A 22317-nucleotide genomic window follows, 5' to 3' on the forward strand; every position below is an offset into this window, starting at 1 on the left:
CCACTCTCCCGACTTCCTGAGTCACTCCATCTGCCTTGTCACAGCAACAGCACAGGTGCTCTCCCTTAAGTGAGGCTGTAGGATGGACCAGTTGCCATTTCCCAGGGACTGTTCTGCGGGGAAGAACTCCTAGAAGTAAGGCAGCTTTACCAATGTTCATGAGTCAAAGTTAAGTCCATCACTGTCCTGTTCTAGCTCTAAGAAAGCAGGACAAAAGAGCCAAACCAAGGGCACAGTGGACTTCTTCAAGGCCCAGCAGGGACTTGTGTGAAGTCAGAATTCCTCTCTCTACGCTTACTACGTAGCTCAGGCTGGCCTGCAACTCACTATGTAGAGCAAGCTGGCCTCGAACTCACAGGCATATGCCCATCTCTGCCTCCTGAGAGTGTTGGGGTTAAAGGCATGCACTGCAACAGACAGCTAAGAAACCTTTATAGAAGTTGGATAATGTCTCAGCATCTGGCCTTTTTTCCATCTGTTTGCACTGGGCAAAACTTCCACTTAATTTAACTAGGAGGGAGACTAAAGGGGGTGTTGACACCTTCCCCCACCTTTACTAGCTGAGCCAATGTGATACTCCCATTACTCTGGCTGACCTAATCTTTTACTCTGTTGAACTTCTATGAAAAATGAAGCACTGTAGCACATCGGTGTTCTCAGCTACTCCATAGGCTGAGGCAGGAGGTTGTGAGTTCCAGGCCAGTCTGGGTTATATAGAGAGACCATTCCTCTAAACTAGAAACGGAACCCTGGATGAAGTTGCCTACTATGTGCGTCTTTGAAAGAACTGTGCTATTTAGGGGTCTATTAGGGAAGGAATGGCTGTGAAGGACCACTGAGCACTTCTCTGCTTCGGGGAAAGGGGTGGGGGATGCCTCAGTGGGTCACTATGCAGCTCACAGGTCCCTGAGTCTCATCCCAGGGATAGGAGAGGAAAGCAGTCTACTAACTAGTAATAGCTAGTCCTTGACTCTAGCATTCCCATTAGGGTTTTGGCAAAGACCCTGGGCAGCCCAGGCACTGTAACCCTGATCTTGGGAATTGGGTGGCAACAGCATGCGCAGTGTAGCTGCAGCCCTTACACCTCAGCTTTTGCTCCATCCTTGGCTACTGGGGTGCTGAGGCAGCCGCTGCCACCACCGCCACAACCACTGCCGCTGCTGCTGTTGCTGCTGCTGCTCTGCCCTGCGCCGCTGTCACTTCCAGTTCCTACTTCTGCGATCCAGGTCCGGGTCATAGCTTCCCCTCTGCTGGCCCGGTCTCTCCGGGCTGCTCTCTCTCCCGGGTTCTGGCTCCAGGCAGCAGAGCTGGGTCTGGAAGAACCCCGGGTCCAGGCTCCCACTGGCCACCAGCTCCCCTGCTGTGGCCGTCCCGCCGGGGCACGCCTCCTGTAGCCCTTGATCTGTGCTCTAGAGAGAGAACTTGAGGGCAAGAACCTGACTTCCCTCTTTATTAAAATAAATACATAAATAAATACATAAATACATAAAATCCCTTGCCTGGGGAGCTTGGAGGCACAGAAAGGAGTTTGGAGACGGGCTCCCCCCTCCTCACGCGTCCAGGAGCAAAGTTGCAGCCGCCCCTCCCCGCCGGCCATACCAGCGGGCTCTCCAGTTTCGCCCTGGTGGCAGCCGCGCGGGGCAGGGTCCCAGCTCCATCTGGGGACAGCGCTTCCCGCAGCCTTGGCACGGGCTGGCGGCGCTCGGCAGCCCCGTGACTCTGAAGGGCGAGCCACTTCCGAGGAGGAGGCTGGAGGGAACGAGCAGCAGGAGGACAACCAAGCCAAGCCAGGTGACCTGCCTGGGGGGCAAGGGGTCAGGGGGAGGGGATCTACAAGGGCCTGATGTTGGGGGGCTGGTGGAGCCAGAGGAGGAGCCGCCCTTCTTCTAGGATTGACCGCCTAGGTCTGCAGCCCTAGCCGCCAGTCTGTTCTTTGCCAGGGCCTCTCCTTGGTGCCGTGTCTGCGTACCCAGAGCGGGGGCGGGGGCCAGGGCTAAGGGTGAGGACGCGCCAAACTTAAGGGCGGCTGTCCAGCTTCGGCCGCAAGGTTTATAGCAGACTGGATTCTGTCTTCTCCCCTTCCGCGAACCAGAACAAGAAGTCAACGGTACTGTTTCTGATATTAATTTGATGCTCTCCCAAGCTGGAGCAATCCTTGCATTGGGGAATGTTTGACACAAGTCTGTCATAGGTAGGAGTCCTTTTCGGATGGACTCTGCCTAGTATTCAGTGTAGCTGTAGTTGATTTAGAGTATTCATTTTCTATTCACTGAAGGACCCAACAGGTATTCCAGCTATTTCATTTCTTAGCTCTGGAGTAGAGAGCCCTCGAGTTTATCTCTGTCTCCTCAAATATCTTTCTTCTCAATATCTTATATTTTTAGTTTGGGTTTGTTATTGGTTTTGAATGTAGGAGTGACTCATATGCCCCCCTTCTTAATGTGTAGTGGGAGTAAAAATATACTCAAAGTATGTACTTTGCTCTGAAACTATTTTTTTTCACTAAAAGCTTCCCATAAACCAAAATGCCACACAGAACAGGATAAATTTGGGCAAATGTTTAAGTTTTTAAGGTATTGGTTTTAAAGATTAGATTCTAAAGTCCAGACTGCTTTTCCAATTTGTATTTGCCTGGAAAAATCCAGTTTGTCCTTGAACTTCCTATCTTAATTTTGACATTGACCATGGTAAAAGGATCTCTGATGACATCATTTGCTCCAGCCACAGTTCAGCGTTCCGCCACTGAGAGCACCTCTGTCCAAATCTGTAAGGCCTGGGCCTGCCCTTGGACTTGAGCAGATTTCTCTTAAGCAAAATATTGTGCTACATGCCAGGCAATGCTGCAGTCCCTTCTTACATAAGCACGCTCCAGGCCCATGTGGTGCAGGGTATGCTTGGAGCAGCAGTTAAAACAAGAGAGGGGCTGTTTCCACGCGAGTTGCTGAGGGATGGCTGAAGTTTTGAATACAGTAAATCAGCAGCTAGAAATCTCACCTTGTATGTCTTTAGTACTTACATTTACTTTTTCCTTAGTTCTCTTTTCCTTCTTTTCCTTCTTTTCCTTCCTTTCTTTCCTCCTTTCCCTCCTCCTCCTCCTCCTCTTTTGGAACGCTTTCCACTTATCTCAAATTCCACCTCACCATGCCCTTATAAAGGACATTGGAGAGCAGGCGTTTCTTCCAGTGATCAAAGAAATAGAGAAGTTTGCTTAAGCAGAATCGCTTCTAGTAGTAGAGCCAAAGAGCTAGCTGGGAGCTAACTCAGAGCTCTTGCTTGGGGCCTACCTAGGCTTGTTTGTGTTCTCTAAAAGGTGATACTTTGTACAAAAGTGTTTCATTAAAAACATTGTATGCATGGCCTGTGGCTCTGAACTACCTGGTCTTTGTCTTAGCTGTGGCTTTGGCCTTTTCTGCTCACATAGCCTCCACTCTGTAATTAGGGCTGAGGGCTGGGCTGGGAGCTTTTGTTCGCCCCCTCTGGTCCACCACTCTCCCCATCATCTTCAGGGATAGCAAGGCATGGCTAGGGGGAGCCACCAGGACCTAGAAATTTCCAAAACGTATTTGACACCATTCATAGAGTATTGCTTAAGTCTCTAGAAATTTATTCAGGGGACAAAATGAGAGGTCAATGTTTGGTTCATTTATAGCAATGTGCCCATCACTGTTCTTAGGGGCTCATTTGCAAAGGTGAAAACATAGTTGAATACCATTTCTCCAGCAACTTCCATGTTCTAGACCTTGGGATGAATGCTTTAAGTATATTATCTCATTTAATCCTCACGATAACCCCTTTAGGCAGGTGACATTGTACCCATTCCATAATGGTGGAAACTGAGGTTTAGGGAAGATCCATCCTCATGCTGTATCCTGGCAGTGCAAAGCAGACCTAGAATAGTCAGCTAAGACCTCATGCCCTGTCATGAACCAGGTTGCAGCCACCAGTGAGCCACTGATAACATAGAGGAACATTGGAATACTTGGTTTTCAGACATGACTACACATTAGAAATATTTGGGGCACTTTTGAAACCACAAGTATTAGAGTCTCATTAACCAGAGATCCTGACTGACTTGTTTTATAGAAGGCTTTTGCATTGGTATTTTTTAGATGTTTACACCAGTTTAGTAACATTAATTTCTAAAAATTGAAACTATCCTAAATATTTACCTTGACAAATCCCTGCAAACTGATACACCCATATACTTTCCATTTGGATTAAACAACAGGACATTATCAGTGCCATTGAGTGCCTTTTGTGCCTTCTCAGTCAGGATTGCTTGTGAAGGAGCACCTGACTCCTAAAAGAAGAGAGTGCTGTGGTGGGTTACCCGTTTAGGTATATGAGTTGGATAGTAAAGTGTGTGCTTGTTTTCATAAACTACCTTGCACTAAGCATAATATTTGAATAACTAGCATGTTGTCGGTATTACTGTTTTATTTATTTTTTTTTATTGCTGAACAGTATTCCATTGTATGGATATTCCAAATTTTGTCTTTTTCTATTTACTCATTGATGGACATTTAGAGTGTTTGCAGGGTTTTTTTTTTATGTGTGTGTGTATGTGTGTGTGTGTGTTGTTGTTGTTGTTTCAATGAACAATGTTGCTATGAATATCTTTGTGGGTATCTCCTGAAGAACATTTCTGTTGAACTTATGTATAGCAATAAAGTTGTCACTAGGTCATAGGTTATGTATATACTCTGCTTTAGGAAGTACCTCCAGAAAGGTCACTAAAGGGACAAAACACTAAGTGTATGCACTTTGAAAACTATGCAAGTGATTCTGGCTTGCATCTAGGGTTGAGAAGCACTTTTCTAGTTTATTCACATTTTAGCAATCTAGCCACGTCAAGCATTTGCTGAGACCATAAGAAAAGACATACTAAACAGTGTAGTGGCACAAGCCTGTAATCCCAGCACTTGGGAGGCTGGAGCACAAGGATTGTTGGGTTGGAGGGAAGCCTGAGGTACATCAAGTTTCAGGCAAGCCTGGACTATAGAGAGGGAGAAGCAGACGGAAGGAGAGGGAGCTGCTGGGTTAAGTCATTTATATCCTTTACACAGATTCTTTTAGAATTTTTACTTTATTATTATTGTAATTTTTACTGTGCGTACATGCATGTATACATGCACAGATGCGGTAGCATATGTGTGGAGGTACGGGGACAACTGCCAGGACTCACTGTGGTCATGTTTTAGTATATCTGTAGGCTTGTCTTAGAAGTCCTTAAAGGCAGAGACCAAAGATTCTTCATCCTTATAACTCAGGTCTGCTTTGCACTGCTCATAGCAGGTGCTCACTAAGAGTCACTAAATAAGTGCTTGGCAGAAAGGCTGAATATTCAGAGACTTTAGGTAAGGAGGTGATCCAGTCTTACACTGAGACTTACATGCTTTGATCTTAGGACATTGCCTCTGCTCCCACTCAGAGATAAGTTACTTCTATTTATCTAAGCATGTGAGCATTAAGGGTAACCTGGCACCTGGCTGATCACCCCACACTGATTAGAAGGAGTCGATGAGGTGTAATGAGGGAATGTTTATGGAGGCACTTTGCAAACTGGGACACAGTGCCTGAATAGAATAGAAATCTGGGATAAAGGGAAAAGAGGGGCTACTGCAGATTCGACATGATGCACATGGCATGATGTGTGTGTGTGTGTGTGTGTGTGTGTGTGTGTGTGTGTGTGTAGCACAGTAGGTAAAAGCTTCAGCTTGACTTTGAACTTGGTTTGGCCTGGGTTGGATACTAATTATGTAGAGCCAGTCTTGAAGGTGGTAATGATATATAGGACCCCTAGTGTTAGTGTCAAACAGCAATAAAAGTGCAGTTTGCATAGTACCTGGCACCAAGTGTACAGTCAGTGAATGCTAGATGCTTTCCTCTGCCATATCTCTTCTCTCCTCTCCTCTCTCCTCTCTCCTCTCTCCTCTCTCCTCTCTCCTCTCTCCTCTCTCCTCTCTCCTCTCTCCTCTCTCCTCTCTCCTCTCTCCTCTCTCCTCTCTCCTCTCTCCTCTCTCCTCTCTCCTCTCTCCTCTCTCCTCTCCTCTTCTCTCTTCTCCTCTTCTCCTCTCCCCTCTCCTCTCTGCCCCCTCTCCTATGTTTTCTCTTCTTTTCTTTCTTTCTAGTGGGGTCTACCATAAGACAGATTGCCCTCAAACTCTTTGCATAGTAGAGGGCGATCTTGAACTTCTGATCCTCCTGCCTCTATCTCCCGAGGGCTGGGATTACAGGTACAGGCCACCAGGCCTGCTTTATGTAAGTCTGGGGATTGTGCCCAGGGCTTTGTGCATTCAAGGAAAGTACTCTACAAAATGAGTTTTTACCCCAGCCCTGAAAGCTCTTTTCTAAATGGAAACTTTGATGTCTTCTAGTAGACTTATTGATAAATGGATCTGCATTGTAAAAACAGCAGCTCCCTTGGTTTAGTTATGTTGAGGTAATCCTATTTGATAAGTGAGCCAGATGATCTCTTGAAATCTTAACATTTTAACAAATTAGATGTAGAGCAAGGATAAACTGTGTAGGCTCTCCCCGTGTTCTGTGTGTTTTGTACTAGCTGGAAAGTTAGGCATGGATGAAATTGGAAAACAAACACATCCAGCCATCTTATGTCTTACCTCCATGTTCTATTTGGTAGAGACTGCCTGGTTTGGGAAAATTGTCTAGATGTTAAAGCCAAAGGCAAAAGCCTCCATAATTTGCAATACTTAACACACGCCTGTTTTAGAAAGCAAAACAAAGTCGAATGTTTCTGGGCTTTTAGATGAAGAGTGGTGGCAGAGTTGGCTTGGCTTCCGTGATTAACTGCAAAGATGAGCCCATTCAGCATTGTGAGTGCTTTTCCTAATTGAAGAGCCAGCCTTTCCCCCCTGAAATTGAAATTCTCATCAAAGTCAGTCACTGCATTTTAGAATAAGTTGCAATGTGTTTAAAATAATTTAAATAACATATTTGCTTTGGGAGACTACAGACAGTTCATATTTTATTGATACTGTGGGTCATTGTAACCCATGGAACACAGATTGGAATTCTTAACTGTAGTTTCAGACAATCATACAAGCTTTAAAAATGACTTGCAACAGTTCTCACTCTTTCTTTACACAGTAGTTTCATTTATATGTGTGTGTGTGTGTGTGTGTGTGTGACTAAAAGGGGCTTCACTCGGTTCTAGAACTGAGTAATTGTGTAAATCAGGCTTGCCTCAAACTCATAGAAATCTCCTTGCCTGGGCTGGAGAGATGGCTCAGCAGTTAAGAGCGAAGACTGCTCTTCTGAAGGTCATGAGTTCAAATCCCAGTAACCATATGGTGGCTTACAACTATCTGTAATGAGATCTGATGCCCTCTTCTGGAGTGTCTGAAGACAGCTACAGTGTACTTGCATATAATAAATAAAGAAATCTTTTTTTTTTTTTTTTTTTTTTTTTTGGTTTTTCGAGACAGGGTTTCTCTGTATAGCCCTGGCTGTGCTGGAACTCACTCTGTAGACCAGGCTGGCCTCGAACTCAGAAATTCGCCTGCCTCTGCCTCCCGAGTGCTGGGATTAAAGGCGTGCGCCACCACGCTCGGCAAATAAAGAAATCTTAAAAAAAAAAAAAAAAAAGAAAGAAAGAAAGAAAGAAATCTACCTGCCTCTGCTTCTCAAGTACTTGAATTAAAGGTCTGTGCCATCATACCTGGCCAGATTTTTTTAACTGATAAGAACACATGGTATGTGGTTTTCTTTACAGTGATTCAGGATTAGAAGTGTGCTTGAGGATCCAGTTGTAAAGAGGACACTAAACTATTTACTTTTTAACCACTGTAACTTATTTAGATGCCATTTTATGCTCTAACTAGAGAAACAACTTGGAAAGATTCTTCTTAGAGTTAAAAACTCAGGTTAGCTATCCATTATTTTCTAGTCTACATCAAGTAGACAAATATGAGAAAGAAATATTTCACTTTCTTCTGTTTGCCTCCATGAAAGGAGCTTAATTCATGTATCTTTTTAAATGAACATGTTTATTGTGCCACTAAAATATCCTGAAATGTCAAGTATGGTACCTGGCCAGAAAGATGTGCATTGTTCCAGTTAAATCAAACAAGTCGATGAATGATTTTTTTTTTCTTTTTTGGATGACTGTAAAACATTTCCCCCTTGCACACCGGAAATAAGTAATAAACCTGTCCAATTGAGCATAGTTGGGGTGATCAGGATCATTGGCCTCTAGTTTTTAAAAATAAACTAATGTCTAAAAAGGGAGCCCATTGTTTCTGAGTTGAGTGATATATACTCACTATCTATGCAAAGGAATGCAGTTTGTTAGTAAACTGGATCACTGCAATCTCCCGACTGGAAATGTAAGTTCTCTCTCTCTCTCTCTCTCTTTTTTTTTAAATAAAGATTTATTTATTGTTATATCTAAGTACACTGTAGCTGTCTTCAGATGCACCAGAAGAGGGCACCAGATCTCATTACAGATGGTTGTGAGCCACCATGTGATTGCTGGGATTTGAACTCAGGACCTTCGGAAGTGCAGTCGGTGCTCTTAACCACTGAGCCATCTCTCCAGCCCCATACGTTCTCGTTTTTAAAACCTCACTCACACTCATTTAGTTTTAACGTTGACTCTAATCCAGACTATTTCTGAGGGCAACTGAATACAATATGCCTCTTTATTCAAACCATGTAGTCTTGCCCAGCTAGCCTCAACTTGTGCTCATTCTAACCTAGGATCAGTGTAAGAGCTGATGCTGGGTTGAACACATAGCATAAGGTGTGCACCACAGTTGATGATGACATCGGATTTACTACAAGTCACAAAGGCACATTGAACTTTTCTCTTGTACTTTTTTTCTCGAGGTCCAATGTCACACTATGCGGCCCTTGCTGGATTAGAACTCAATCTTTAGCCCAGGGTTGCATTGGACTTGCAGTGATCTTCCTACTTCTCCTTCCCACGTGCAAGGACTACAAGCATGATACTTCTCCTGGCTGTTTATCTCCTTCATAGAGTCTCACCATGAAGTCATAGCTGGCCTTCAACTTAGGACCCTCTTGCCTGTGACTCCCCAGTGATAGGATTATGATGCCTGGCAGGACCATAATGTGCTTTTAAAAGATTATTTATTACTATCAGCCTACCTCTGTGTGTGTGTATGAATGTGTGAATGAGGGTTCAAGTGTGCCAATGGCATGTGTGTAGAGGTTAGAGGACTTGGAAGTTTTCAAGTTTTCTTTCCTCCTACCATATGGGTTGATGGGTTGAGCTTAGGGATCAGGCTTGAACAGCCAGTTCTTTACTGACTGAGCCTTCCTGCTGTCCTAGGATGTGCTTTTTTGAGTTGCAAATGAGAGAAGTGTGAAGGCACACATTGGTCCCCTAAGGTCCTATCTTAGGAGAATTTTATAAAGCATAATTGCCCATCCTGGCCAGAAACAGCCTGCTTCAGAGAATCAGAAAAATGAGATCTTTTTATTTGATTTTACAGTAGAGTTTCATGTAGCCCAGTCCTGGCCTCCAACTTTCTATCACTGCGTAGCTGAAGATGACATTGAACTCTCATGATTTTCCTGCCTTCCCCTCAAAAGTGCAGAGGTTACAGGTGTGCAGCACCATGCCGGGGTTAGAGATGTGCATCTCTGCTGATGGCCTTTAGAGTGTGGGGATGACTCCCTAGAGTAGATAGTCACACATCACTTCTGTTTGGCTTCTGGCAGAAGATTTACCTTTCTAATTAAGTTCCACTTAGACAAATAGAGTAAAATGCCAGCTTTATTCATTCTTAGGGACTTGGATATTATTAGAGAGATCAGACATGTCAGTCGAGAGATTGAATAGGACATGAGGGAAAAGGAATTAAGTCAAGGTGAGACAAAATGCAGAAGCTTTCAGAGTGGCAAGTAAAGCCATGATTAAGGACTGCTCTCACTCCAGACACAATAACAAGACATTTTTCTACTCTGTGGAAGTGTTGACTTTATTTTAAGAGGCAGCTTTAAGGTGTCAAGTTTCTAACGTCTTTTATGAAGAACTATGCCTGCGAAACAGCCCTGAATACTAAGAAATCTTTTCTTTTATAATTTGTGTGTTCTTCAAAGCTAGATCTATAGTAAAGAGAGATTCTCTTCTCAATAATTTTAGAGAAATATATGTAAATCAAAGGGATGATGTACTTAACTAACAAAAGACATTTATAACCAGGCGTGGCAGTGCATGCTTGTAAGCCTATCATTAATGAAGTTGGGGTAGAAGGGTCACAAGTTTGAGACCAGCTTGGGCTCTATAAAGTTTTCCAGGTCTACCTTAGCAAGATCCTATCTCAAAAAGAACAATTTAGAAGGCTGAAGAGATGGCTCAGTGGTTAAGATTATTAAGGCTATTCTTCCAGAGGATACAAGTTTGTTTTCCAGCTCTTACATGACGGCTCACAAAGTGGCTGTAACTCCAGTCCAAGGAATCCAATGCCTCTTCTGGACTCTACGAGCACATGACATACATGTAGTATTCAGATATACATGTAGGCAGAACACTCACACATATAAAATTAATTAATTTTTAAAATAAAATAAAATCTAGAAACATCTGATTGAATATACTGCAAATAAGCATTTTCTTTTAATTTATTAGTGTTGAGCTTAAAATAAATTACATTTCACTGTTACTTTTCCTCTTTCTAACCATTCCCATGTACTTTCCTTATTCTCTCTCAAATTCAAATCCTTTTCCTTTAAGTGGCATTATGCACACACACACACACACTCACACACACATACACACACACACACACACACACACACACACACAGACACACTCCTAAATATAAATGCAGCCTTCTCAGTGTGTGTATGTATATATGCACATACTTGTAAATACATGATGGTTTCAGGACTGACCACTTGGTACTGAATAGCTAATTTCCCTGGGGAAGACTATTTCTACCTTTTTCGATACTCTTTGTTGTCTGTAGTTTTATATATGGGGTACAGGCTTCATGAGATTTTCCCCATTTCATGTCAGCATGTCTATTCATGTCACCCTTGTTCGGGACTTATTTAGGCATCCATGCTGGTCAGATTTTGTAGATGTAGCTTCTCTGACATTTATAAGAGAAACGGGCGGGCAGTGGTGACACACGCCTTTAATCCCAGCACTTGGGAGGCAGAGGCAGGCAGATTTCTGAGTTCGAGGCCAGCCTGGTCTACAGAGTGAGTTCCAGGACAGCCAGGACTACACAGAGAAACCCTGTCTTGAAAAAGCCAAAAGAGAGAGAGAGAGAGAGAGAGAGAGAGAGAGAGAGAGAGAGAGACAGAGAGAGAGAGAGAGACAGAGAGAGAGAGAGACAGAGAGAGAGAGAGAGAGATATGTTAACTTAAACTGTTTGCATTCTCTAAAGGAAGTTGGTGCCTGGGAATTCTTGATGTGGAATTAAAAAAAAAAAACCTTCAAGGAAAGACAACAGGCCAGACAGTGGTGGCACACACCTTTAATCCCAGCACTTGGGAGGCAGAGGCAGGAAGATTTCTGAGTTCAAGGCCAGCCTGGTCTACAGAGTATGTTCCAGGACAACCAGAGCTACACAGAGAAACCCTGTCTTGAAAAACAAAGAAAACAAAAAACAAAAAAAGGTAGTGGGGTGGGAAAGACAACAGAATGGAAAACTAAATGGAGCACACATAGAATCCCAGCACTTTGGAGGTAGAAGCAAGAGGATCAGGAGTTCAAAACCAGCCTCAGCTACATGGGACATTGTCTTAAAAAAAGTTAAAGGTGCCCCCCAAATAGGAACTTAGTGTAAGTGGGGGTGACTTCTTTATTTTCTAAAGTTTTTGATATGTATGTATATATGTATGTATGTATGTATGTATGTATGTATATGTGTATGCACTTGTACTTGTGGATGCATATGTATGAAAAGGCCAGAAGTCAATGTTAGGCATTTTCCTCGATTACCCACACCATATTTTTAGAATATCAATTCCAAGTGATCAGCCCTGATATTATCATATGCATACATATAAGTTTGTACATATATACATACACAGACTGACAAGGTTGTGTATGTAAATGAATGTATGTGTATCTGTGATTTATGCCATATGTATGTAGGTGCTCAAGGAGGCAAGAAGAAGGCACCAGAGCCCCTAGAGTTGGAGTTACAGGCATCTGTAAACTGCAGCAAGTGCTCTTGACCATTGAGCCATCTCGCCAGCCCTCCCCCTTTTTATTCAGATATGAACTCGAATTGTACCTAGAGCTCATCAGTTTTGCTAGAATGGCTAGTCAGTAAGCCCCAAGGATCTGCCTGTCTCTTACTGTCCAGCTCTGCGATTATAGAATCTGCCTGGTTTTATGTCAGTGCTAGGGATCCAAACTCAAATCTTCATGCTTGCATGGTTCCTTCATTGACCTATCAAGATGAGACTTCTATCTACATAAGGAATATTCCTGCCTGTGACCTCTTCCAAAGTGACACAGATGGCAACTTCACTTCCTTCTGGTGAAGCCTCGCAATCGCACTTTGTAACAAGAGAATTTGTTTTACAGAATGGTAGAAAATATATGAGTCCTGATTTATCAAGTTTTAGTAGGAAAATAAAAGTCTTTTGCCCTCTCTTCTTTCTTGGAGAGATGTGGCAAGAGAACAGGTATACTTGATGTAAGTATCTAATTGAATTTTATTTTAAAATATTTACTTTATGTATATGAATTTCCCCCTACATAGATTTGTTTGCAACATGTGTCTGTTGTCCATGAAGGTGAGACGAATCAGATCCCCTGGAACTGTAGTCATGGATAGTTGTGAGCCACCATATGGGTGCTAGGGAATGGACATGGGTCTTCCCAAGAACAACAGGTGTTATTAACCCAATTTGAAGACTTCTCTCTGTTCCCTGTTTGAATTTTAGATTGGGAAAGAGGCTGGCAATCAGTGGGACCATGCCTGTGACCAAATAAAAAAGGTGGAATTTAACAGCATATAGCTAGGTATCCAAGTTAGTGGTTCCAGAATCTAGAGGCCAACTGCAAGACAAGTTCAGAAGCAGGGAATTCCACTGGATGATGATGAGTAGTGTTTGGAACAATCCTTATGAATGAGCCATGATGGAGCTCTGGGATTCAGGTGCTATATAACCTTTTATAAAGGAGAAGAATAAATTCAAAAGAGGAAGGATGAAGAAAGACGAGCCCATGGGGTGCACATTGATAGAGTGAGGTAGTGAGAAAGGTTGGACTTGTTAAGGAGGATCATCTTGATAATAGTTTTGCACACTACTCCCTGAGAAAGCTGAACATGCTTTTTTGTTTTCTTTGTTGTTGTTGTGAATACACATTTTTTGTGTATGAGTATCTTGACTGCATAAATGTAGATGTTCCATGTGGGTGCAGTGCCCATGGAGACTAGAAGAACGTGTTGGATCACTTCAAAGTGGAGTTAGGGACGTTTTGTAAACTGTCACAAGAGTGTTGGGAATTGAACTCAGGTCCTGTGCAACAGCCTCAAGTGCTTTTAGCCACTGAAGCATCGTTTTAGTCCCTTGGGGCCACACTCTAGCTCATGCTGTCGTGCATTCACTGTGTAGCCCAATCAAATGGACCTTGAACCCGTGATGATCTTCCTGCTTTTGCCTTCTGAGTGCTGGGATTACAAGCAGTAGCTTCCAGGCCTGACTCATGAATGTCATCTTGCAGGCAGTTTAGGTTAGGTTTTTGTTGGGTGGCCATTCATTGACCTGTGGATGCTAACTGAAACCTGTAACCAATGTCTCTGATATCTGAGTTCCTGAATGAACAAGTCAGTGCTTGGATTGTTTCCAAGGTAAAAAATGGTGTTTTTAATGAAATGTTGTAAAATTGATTAATTAATTAACCAGCTAATAAACTAATTAACTAATACCCATTAAGCATTGCTGTCTCTGAAAAATGACTTTTTTTTTAAAAAGTTACACAAAGACAGCAACATGAAGTGCCAGAAAAAATTGCTAAATGTAATCTCTAATTAAAGAGGTAATGGGAATGTAGCTTAGTTGATGGAGTGATTTCCTAGCATCCAGGAAACCCTAGATTTTGTTCCCAGAACTGCATAAACCAATGTGGCAATGCATTCCTGTAACCCCAACACTTGGGAGATGAAGGACAGAGGATCAGAAGTTCAAGGATCAGACTCAACATAGTGAGGTCCAGGCTAGCCTGGGCTACATGAAACCTTGTTTATAAAAGAAGGAAAATGATAGTTACTTTTGATGCAATATTCTTCCCACCCTGATAAGCTACTGTTAGAACTTTGGATGAGTAGATTATAGTCTTTCAAATTGAATGTTGCCTCTTCCTGTTTCGAGGAGTTATTTTGCCATATCCTCTGCACGTGAATTGAAGCTGGTTTTAGAACATGTGTAGGAAACAGTGGGTAAAGTTTGTATTCTTTGTTATTTTGCTGCTATATAATACAATAAGTAAAAGATAGTCCATTTCAGCAAGGCAATGAAAGCCTACAAATCCTTCATGTTTCTTTACTTTAGAATACTTAATCATGGCGTTTTTGATGGGATTTCATGGGCTGGGACCATATTTGGTACATGATTCAAGAGATACACAGCAATAAAGTTTGAAGTGCCTTTGGGCACTTCCAAGTCACAGGGACTAATTACTGAACTTTTCAAATGAGCATTGGTATTTCTTGGTTTAGAGAGTTGTTTACTGCAATGCTGGATGATGACTGGTTTTCTTTTTGTTGTTTCTTAAGTGGTATTTTTCTGAGTTTATTTTATTTTGTGCTGCTAGAGGTTGAACCTGGGCCTTGCATATATTGAGCAAGCACTTGCAACACTGAGCTACATCCCTAGCCCTCTTTCTGGGTTTATTGTGCTTTCAGCAATGCCTTTTCTGTGGTCATGATTAATTATCTATTGATGAGAACATGGAAACATTCAGTATGTATTCAAATATCTATTGAGATCCTACTGTGTAACAGGAGCACTTCTGGACATAGAAGGTTTAAGAGTGAAAAGATTATGTTGGTGTTACATGTCTCACATTGTAGAAGTGGTCTGTCTTCATGTAAGTCTTTCTGATAGAGCAGCCTGTCAGTCAACCAGTGAGAGACTGTTATTCATCATGGATTTACCATGTGTTGGCAGAGCAGTAGGTCTGTTTGGATTTCAGAGACTCCACCATCCAACTGGAACCGCATGAGTAATCTTGGTAGTCCCAGAGGAAAAAAAAAAGTCATGTAGATTATGAAGAGCCTCCGAGGGCCCTGCTGTGCAGCGTCACACACCTTAGAACTTCTTTCAGGAGAAACATGAAGGTCGGTCCATAGAGGACTTCATGGAAACTAACAGAGGGACTGCTGTTCCGGAAGCCTGTAGTCCCTGTGCTCATTAACTTTGTTTCTCTGCTGTGTGAAGGCCACGACACTAGTCCTGTGTTCTGTACCTAGAATGTGTAGGGGATGATTGCTTTCCCTGTCTTTTAAGGCTCCAACAAAGTTATCTGAGGCCCCTGTGAAAGCAGAGGCTTCAAACCACCCTCCCCAGCTGTCCAGATTACTACAACATTAATACTGACACTACTGGAGGGGTTCTCGGTCTTCATATACTTACCCTGGTCCTCAAACCACTGAGTTCTAAAATGTCGATGCCCTTTGTCCATACTTATGAAAAGAAGAGGGGGAAAGCCTTGTGGGTTTTAGAAGTTGATTTGGGAGTGTGTGGCTAGTGACACTGAAGAGTTGAAATACTATAGAGGAGGATAAGGTGGCTCGGTGGATAGATCCACTTGTTTCAAAGCCTGATATCCTGTGCTCAGTCCCCACAAAGTGGGAGGAAAGAATTGACTCCTACAGGTTGTCCTCTGACCTTCATATGCCCATGCAGAGTAAATGGATGAAATGTAAAATAGGAACAGAAATAAATGGTTAAATGAAATGTGTTCTTAAGATACAAAAAAATAGACAAGTTCCCAAATATTCACTTGTGAGTTGTTGTTACTAACACAAACATTTCCCCCATAGAAATAAAGCTTTACATGGTGATTATGTTTGCAGGCTGGCCCACAAAAGCTCGTTTCCTACTTTATGTGGCTAAACTATAAAAATACACAGAGACTATGTAGCAGGTGTGATGCCAGGCCTCCAGAAAAATGTGTTCTTCATTCCCATTTAGAAGACTCAGAAGTCAGTCCGTTTTCTTAAGCGGGTGGCGGTAGCAGCTGGGGAGGCCACCCCAGGTTCTGACATAAAGAGACCCCAGTGGCTGAGGCATCACCCGCTTCCATCCTGAAAACTGGCAGCCAGTGTGGTTCTGAAAAAGCTACAGTGACAGAGAGAGAGAGGTGATGGGGGAGCTACAAGAGCAATTGGCTCTTCCTGTGCTACAAGTCCTTTCTCTTGCTGCTAGTTATTCTCTATTGCAGTGTCTTTAAAAAAAAATCCAATGACTGCCTTCCCACGCCAGATGTTTCTATCATCTCCTGTCTCTTCTCCTTTTTCCTGAACACTGAACCCTCAGTTGAAAATAAATGTCTACTGTGGAGTTTTCCCTGAAGGCATAACACAAAAGAGTAACGTCCTGGACTGTGGTGCACTGATGCTTGGGAAGTCGATTTGGTGAAGCAAGACTGTGAATAGTGGGAAAAGAAGCTTAGGCCTTAGTTCTCTCCTAGCAGCACCGTGAAGCTGGGCTTCCCAGCTCAGGAGTCTATGAGGTTCAAGTCATCTAGGAGCCTGTGGTAGTCATATAAAGTAACCACATAGCGACCCACAGAGACAAGAGAACAAACTGCCTGTAGTCACAGTCACAATCCAAATGTTTAGTGGCAGGATGATAGAGATAGAATTTGTTTGTGAGTAAGTCTCATTTAAGTGACATTCTTGGAAAAAATTAACTTATGGAGTCTATTCTCTTATTCACAGTACCATCAACTCCCTTGCTCTGTATAGGTAACATGAATTCTAGGCAAGCAGTCCACCACTAAACTACATCCCCAGCCCTTTTCCCTTTCTGTTTTGAGGCAGTGTCTTGTTAAGTTGCTTAGGCTGACATTGAAGTAATTCTATAACCCAAACAGGTCTTGAACTAGTATTTTTCCCACCCAAGGCTCACAAGTACCTAGGATTACAGCCTGAGCCGCTAGATTCAGTTCACTGTGTATAGTATAAGGAAGTGAAATCCTGATATCCATTTAACAGCATATTTTAGCAAACACTGAGAATTTGACATTTGAGTTTACACAGTAGGCCTTTGGTGAAGTTGGCTACTGTGAATCCATTTTCTATAGCCTTGAGAATTGAACCAGATTTGAGACCTCAGAGATCTTGCTAAGATGTTGCCTTGGAGATTCCCTATTTAGACTTTTCATTAGCATGGATTGGTCAAAGTCTTTCCAGTTGTCAAAGCCCTGGGGAAGAAGTGTTGCTTTCCTCAGATCCTCATAACCGTTTACCAGTGACAATGCTGGTATTAGAGTTTAGGTCTCTGGACCCCCACACCAGAGCTCTTCTCAAAATACCTCATGTTGTTGTGACTACAGGCACAAGTCAGACCCTGTTTCCTAAATTGCTGAAATGCTGAGAAATGGAGGGATCAAAGTCCAGTGAATTCGGGGTTTGCTCTTTTAATTTTGTTCCCCATCAATAAACAAGCTGTTATTAGCCTGGCTACAAATACCACCACCGTATTCTAGTAAATGGAATGCTAGTGGGTAATGAGTCCAATTTTGGAGCTAAGAGCATTATTGTTGCTGACTTTGTGACTGCTTTTAGCTGGAGCTTGGTGGAAGCCTCACAGGTTACAGAGCCAGAAGCAATGGCACCAGCGAGCTATGACTAAGCAGCTCAGCTTGGCCTCCTCAGCTGTACCATGTAATGACATTTCCTTCAAAGTTCAGGGGTCAGCAGAGGCAGTGTGTTCAGCTGTGAGAATTAGAGAATGAGATTCAATGATGAGCTCAGTTAATTTAAGATTCCTTTTCATAAGAGTGAGCTGAACAGGGAAGCACTGAAATGTCCTTAAATATTTGGTATCTTTTCTCTAAATAGGCTAGAAAGAGAAGCTGCATGTCCTTGTGGTTCCATGGAATCACTTGTTTTTCACTTGATTAGATTTTACAAAAAAAAAAAAAAAAAAAAAAAAAAAAAAAAAAAAAAGCGTGATGAAGCCAATTGTGATCAATGTAAACCTGAAATTCTAACCTGAAATGGGAGTTGACTCAAGGCACAGTGACATTAAAGGAGTTGCTGGTTCCAAAGTATAATGGTGGGGGGTGGGGTGGATTCCTTTCTTAACTAGGATGTGGCTGGCAGCTGTGACTGCTTAACTCAGGTGTGTAAGGCAAGATAATGAGGCAGTCAGGAGGTGGCTTAGCTCCTTGTTGTAACCACAAGCTTCCCCCCCTCCCGCCCCCATCTGCCTTACAGAATGTTAACTGCTCTTCTTGACTCTGGCAAATGCAGCCTGAGTTGTGTTGGGAAATGGAAAGACAGCCCAGGAATTAGGCAGGGCCTCTTGGGAAGCAGTTTAGTATGGGGGAGTTTCTCATTGCCACATTAGTAGAATTAGTCATTTTGGGGATTCTAACAAAATGCAGATGGTACAGATGCTTATTGGACTGAAGTATCAAGGGATTTCTTCCTGTGCAAACCCACGGATGGCTTTTCTGTGTTTTCCTATGTCTCATGGAAACGCCAAGCACATGTACAAGGCTACAATGGCCCTCAGAGCACCCACTTGTACATGTTTTCATTTGAGGGAAGGCTTCAGATATCTCAGGCTGGCCTCAAGCTTGCTATGTAACTGAAGATGCGCTTGGCCTCCATCCTCCTGCTTCTGCCTCCTCCCTATTGAGATTACCTTAACTCTCCTGATTTACAGAGTGTTAGGAGGCAAATCCAGGGCTTTAGCCAAATCCAATTAGGCAGACCCTCGACCAACTGACCCACACCCCCAATTCCTTACTTGTGTATTTGCATTGGTCTATCACTGTCTTGGTCTGTGACAACTACTCTGGGTCTTACTCTACGCATTTAAGGAAGTGAGCAAATAATAGTTCCCATATTGCAGGCTTGCTGTGAGAAACATAAAATGAAAAAGTTTAATCTTAGTCTATGATATATCAGAATAGCATAAGCTTTTAAGAACAGAAATATATTGTGTTATTCATGGCCCAGGAGGTTGAAAAGTCCAGTAGCTGGTAAATACATGATCGCAGTGCCCTCATATGGTGGAAAGGGCAAAACAGTTGTGTGGGGTCCTTCTATTTATTCATTTTAAAATTTATTTTGTGTTATGTGTGTGAGTTTTTGCCTGCGTGTATGCCCTTGCATCACATGTTTGCCTGATAGCAGCAGAAGTTAGAGGAAGGTGTCAGATTTCCTGGATCTGGAGTTGTGATTTGTTATGTGGATGCTGTGAATTTAACTCTGGTCCTTTAGGATAAGCAGCCAGTGCTCCTAATGACTGAGCCACAGCCCCACTTTCATCTATTTAATAAGGTTACTAATCCCATTTGTAAGGTATCAATGCTTGGACCAAATAACTTCCCAGTGTCACCACTTGCAAATAGTACCACCTCAAAGATTAAGTTTCACTATAAATTTCGGTGACATAAACACCGAAATCATTGCCATATATATTTATTCTCTAAGCATCAAGCCGGGCAGATGGCAGGGGCCAAACAAATCGGCGATCATATTATATGATTAGAGAGGGATGGAGTGGAGGTTAATAGCTCAGTAAGGTTAATAGCTCACACTAGCCTGGCTAGTGTGCATGAAGCCCAGGGTTTCTTCCCCAGAACCGTATAGAGCTTGCCCAGTGCGTTGGAGGTAGAAGCAGGAACATAAGAAGTTGAAAGATCATCCTTCGCTTTGTAGGGAGTTTGAGATCTAGACTAGACTCCGTGAGATCTTGTCCAAAGGGGAAGGTAAGAGAAAATGGACCAGGAGGTAGAGGAGTGTTTTCTACTTTGTCTCCTTGTCTTACATGATGAAACTGAGAGTGACTCCAAAAGGATATATTTGTAAAGTCATAAATATAATAATATTTGCATAATTTACCCTGGTAGATCCCCAAGATCTCAGAATTCACAAGTGACATTTAGAGGATGGGAAAATGGGTTTGATGTCATTGCATATTTCCAGAATGGAAAAACTTGTCAAAACTAAATGTCTTGTCTCATATCATCTGCTGATGTTGGAGTGGACTTTGACTGGCGATATTCAGAAAAGAATCCCTAATAATGTTTACTGAGTGTCTTCTCTATTGCTTATCCAGAGTTGAGTTTCTGTTGTTTGTGAACTTGAGTCCTATCCATCCAATTGTTGGAGTGGCACCTTCAGGTTCTCTAGCAATATTTCAAGTTCTTTCTTTCTTTTTTTGTCTGAGTCACAGAAGTAATAAAATGAATGGAGGGTAGGAGTACTGCTGTTTATCTGACCTTCATGGATCTAAATGAACCATGTGCCTTATTTCTGGACTTAAATAGGAATAAAGAAAGTTCAGCTAACAGAATCTTGGTCATATACTGGACAATAAACAGATGGTATCATCACAACTCTGTCATGATTTGACTTTGACTTTGAAACGCACTTTGGATAATTATATACTTTACCTTTCCACAAGCCCCAGGGTTTGCAGATAGAAAGTCAGATTAGTTCTCCATTTTTAGACATTAAGGCTGGGTATGTGGTAGCTCAATCCTATAATACTAACACTCCAGAGGCAGGCAAAGAGAATTCCTGTATACAATGTGCTCCAGGCTAGCCAGAGCTACATAGCTGTCTCAAAAACAAACCAAAGAAAAAGAACAAACAACTGGTGTTCTTCCTACTTGAGTGACCTGCGCGGTACCCCATTTGTCCAATCTCACTCCACCTTAAGGGAATTTCCTCCACTTTTTTCTAGTTGGACACCAGTGCACTTGGTCTTTCTGAACATCCTTGTCTGTAAATTCAATTTCACATTTCTCCTTTGCATTATGGTCTCAATGGCTGGCAATGAATGGAAGTGATATGCTCTCTCCAAATGATATTTCCTTCTCTGAAGGGGCCCAGGTCAAGTTCACAGAAGAAAGATCTAGAGTAGAGCTTCCAGTACTCATTTTGGAGAGGCTGAGGATGTAGCTCACTGGTTGAATACTTGTTCAACATACACAAAACCCTAGGTTTAATCCTCAGGAGCACGTGAAAAGGGCATGGTGCTGCACACCTCTAATCCCAGAACCCAGGAGGTAGAAGCGGGAAGCTTAAAAGTTCAAGGTCACCCTTCACTGCAAAGTATGTTCCAGGCCAGTCTGTGCTACAGGAACCCTGTCTCAAAAAAAAAAATCAATTTAGATCTTAGGAATTTATGGTGTGGTGAAGCCTATCTATAGGTGTATCTGGTTCACCAAATGCTCTAAAACAATAACCCCTGTGCATTGTTTTTATACTCGTCTCTAAAGGCCGCGTGCAATGCCTTCCTGTATCCTTCCCGCTGCTCTAGAACAGGCTAGCTGTAAAAGCATATTTGGGTTTTCTCAAAAGGGAACTGGGTGCAGTCCAGGCAACTTCCTCATTTGAGCAGTGACTCGTGTTGATGCATGTTTTATTTTCTGATCAACTCATGTGTTCTAAAACTCGGTCAAATACCAGGATATTTTAAGATTACTAGTGTTACCACATGTAAGCCATCAAGCTGGGTGAGGAACACAAGTAAAACACAGGGGAGATTTGCATACCAGGTTTTACTCTGGTCTCTGTTTTAGCCTTGCATTTTGCTTATTATTGTAAAGTCTGCCCACCTTTTCCATATCCACAGGAACACATATAAGCACAATCCCACTGGAAGGATAGGATTAAAAACAAATGAACTTCACAGAGAGCTCTAGTTAGACTCAGGGGGGTTACAAAGCAAAAGAAAACAAATAAAAGGAAGAGACATGGGGGTGGGTGGATAATAGGGGCATGGGAGGACTGTCAGAGAGGATGGCACGACAGTGATGAGAGTGCACTGTCTACATGTGTGTATGTGTGAAATTGTCAAAAGAACACACAACACAAAGGAAACATGGAGAATCTGCCTGGTGACCATTTTGGCATAGATATCATGAACTCTCTCCCACTGGGAGATTGACTAAGTCATCCCCTGGGGTTCAGGATGCTCTCCCACCATCTATTGTATTGTGTTTACCTTGGCTTTGGCAAACTAAAATAGAACACATCTCAGTTTGTTCCTGGAAACGTGCTTTTTAAACATTTGGGATGTAGTACTATTTAACTCTTCAGAAATATTAATGGTATCCTTTTACTAAAAGTCTGTCTGTGCTTCTTATTTGCTTACTTGCACTCCCTC

At 42.6% G+C, this 22317-nt stretch overlaps 1 protein-coding gene across 5 annotated transcripts in view; it reads left to right on the forward strand.

The window, feature by feature from the left end:
* Positions 1–22317, forward strand: part of Arhgef6 (Rac/Cdc42 guanine nucleotide exchange factor 6) — a 106960-nt gene that overhangs the window by 10889 nt on the left and 73754 nt on the right. The window contains exon 1 of one of the 5 annotated variants that reach the window (XM_029473345.2): positions 1482–1791. The exons of 3 other annotated variants lie outside the window; for them this stretch is intronic. The gene's annotated coding sequence lies outside the window, so the exon portion shown is untranslated. Of the gene's footprint in view, positions 1–1481; positions 1792–1917; positions 2108–22317 lie in introns of those variants that run through there. One more of the 5 variants, XM_029473346.2, reaches the window with a different exon arrangement.

The sequence above is a fragment of the Mus caroli genome, unplaced genomic scaffold (assembly GCF_978045245.1).
Source record: "Mus caroli unplaced genomic scaffold, Mus_caroli_1 scaffold_5, whole genome shotgun sequence".
Taxonomy (NCBI): domain Eukaryota; kingdom Metazoa; phylum Chordata; class Mammalia; order Rodentia; family Muridae; genus Mus; species Mus caroli.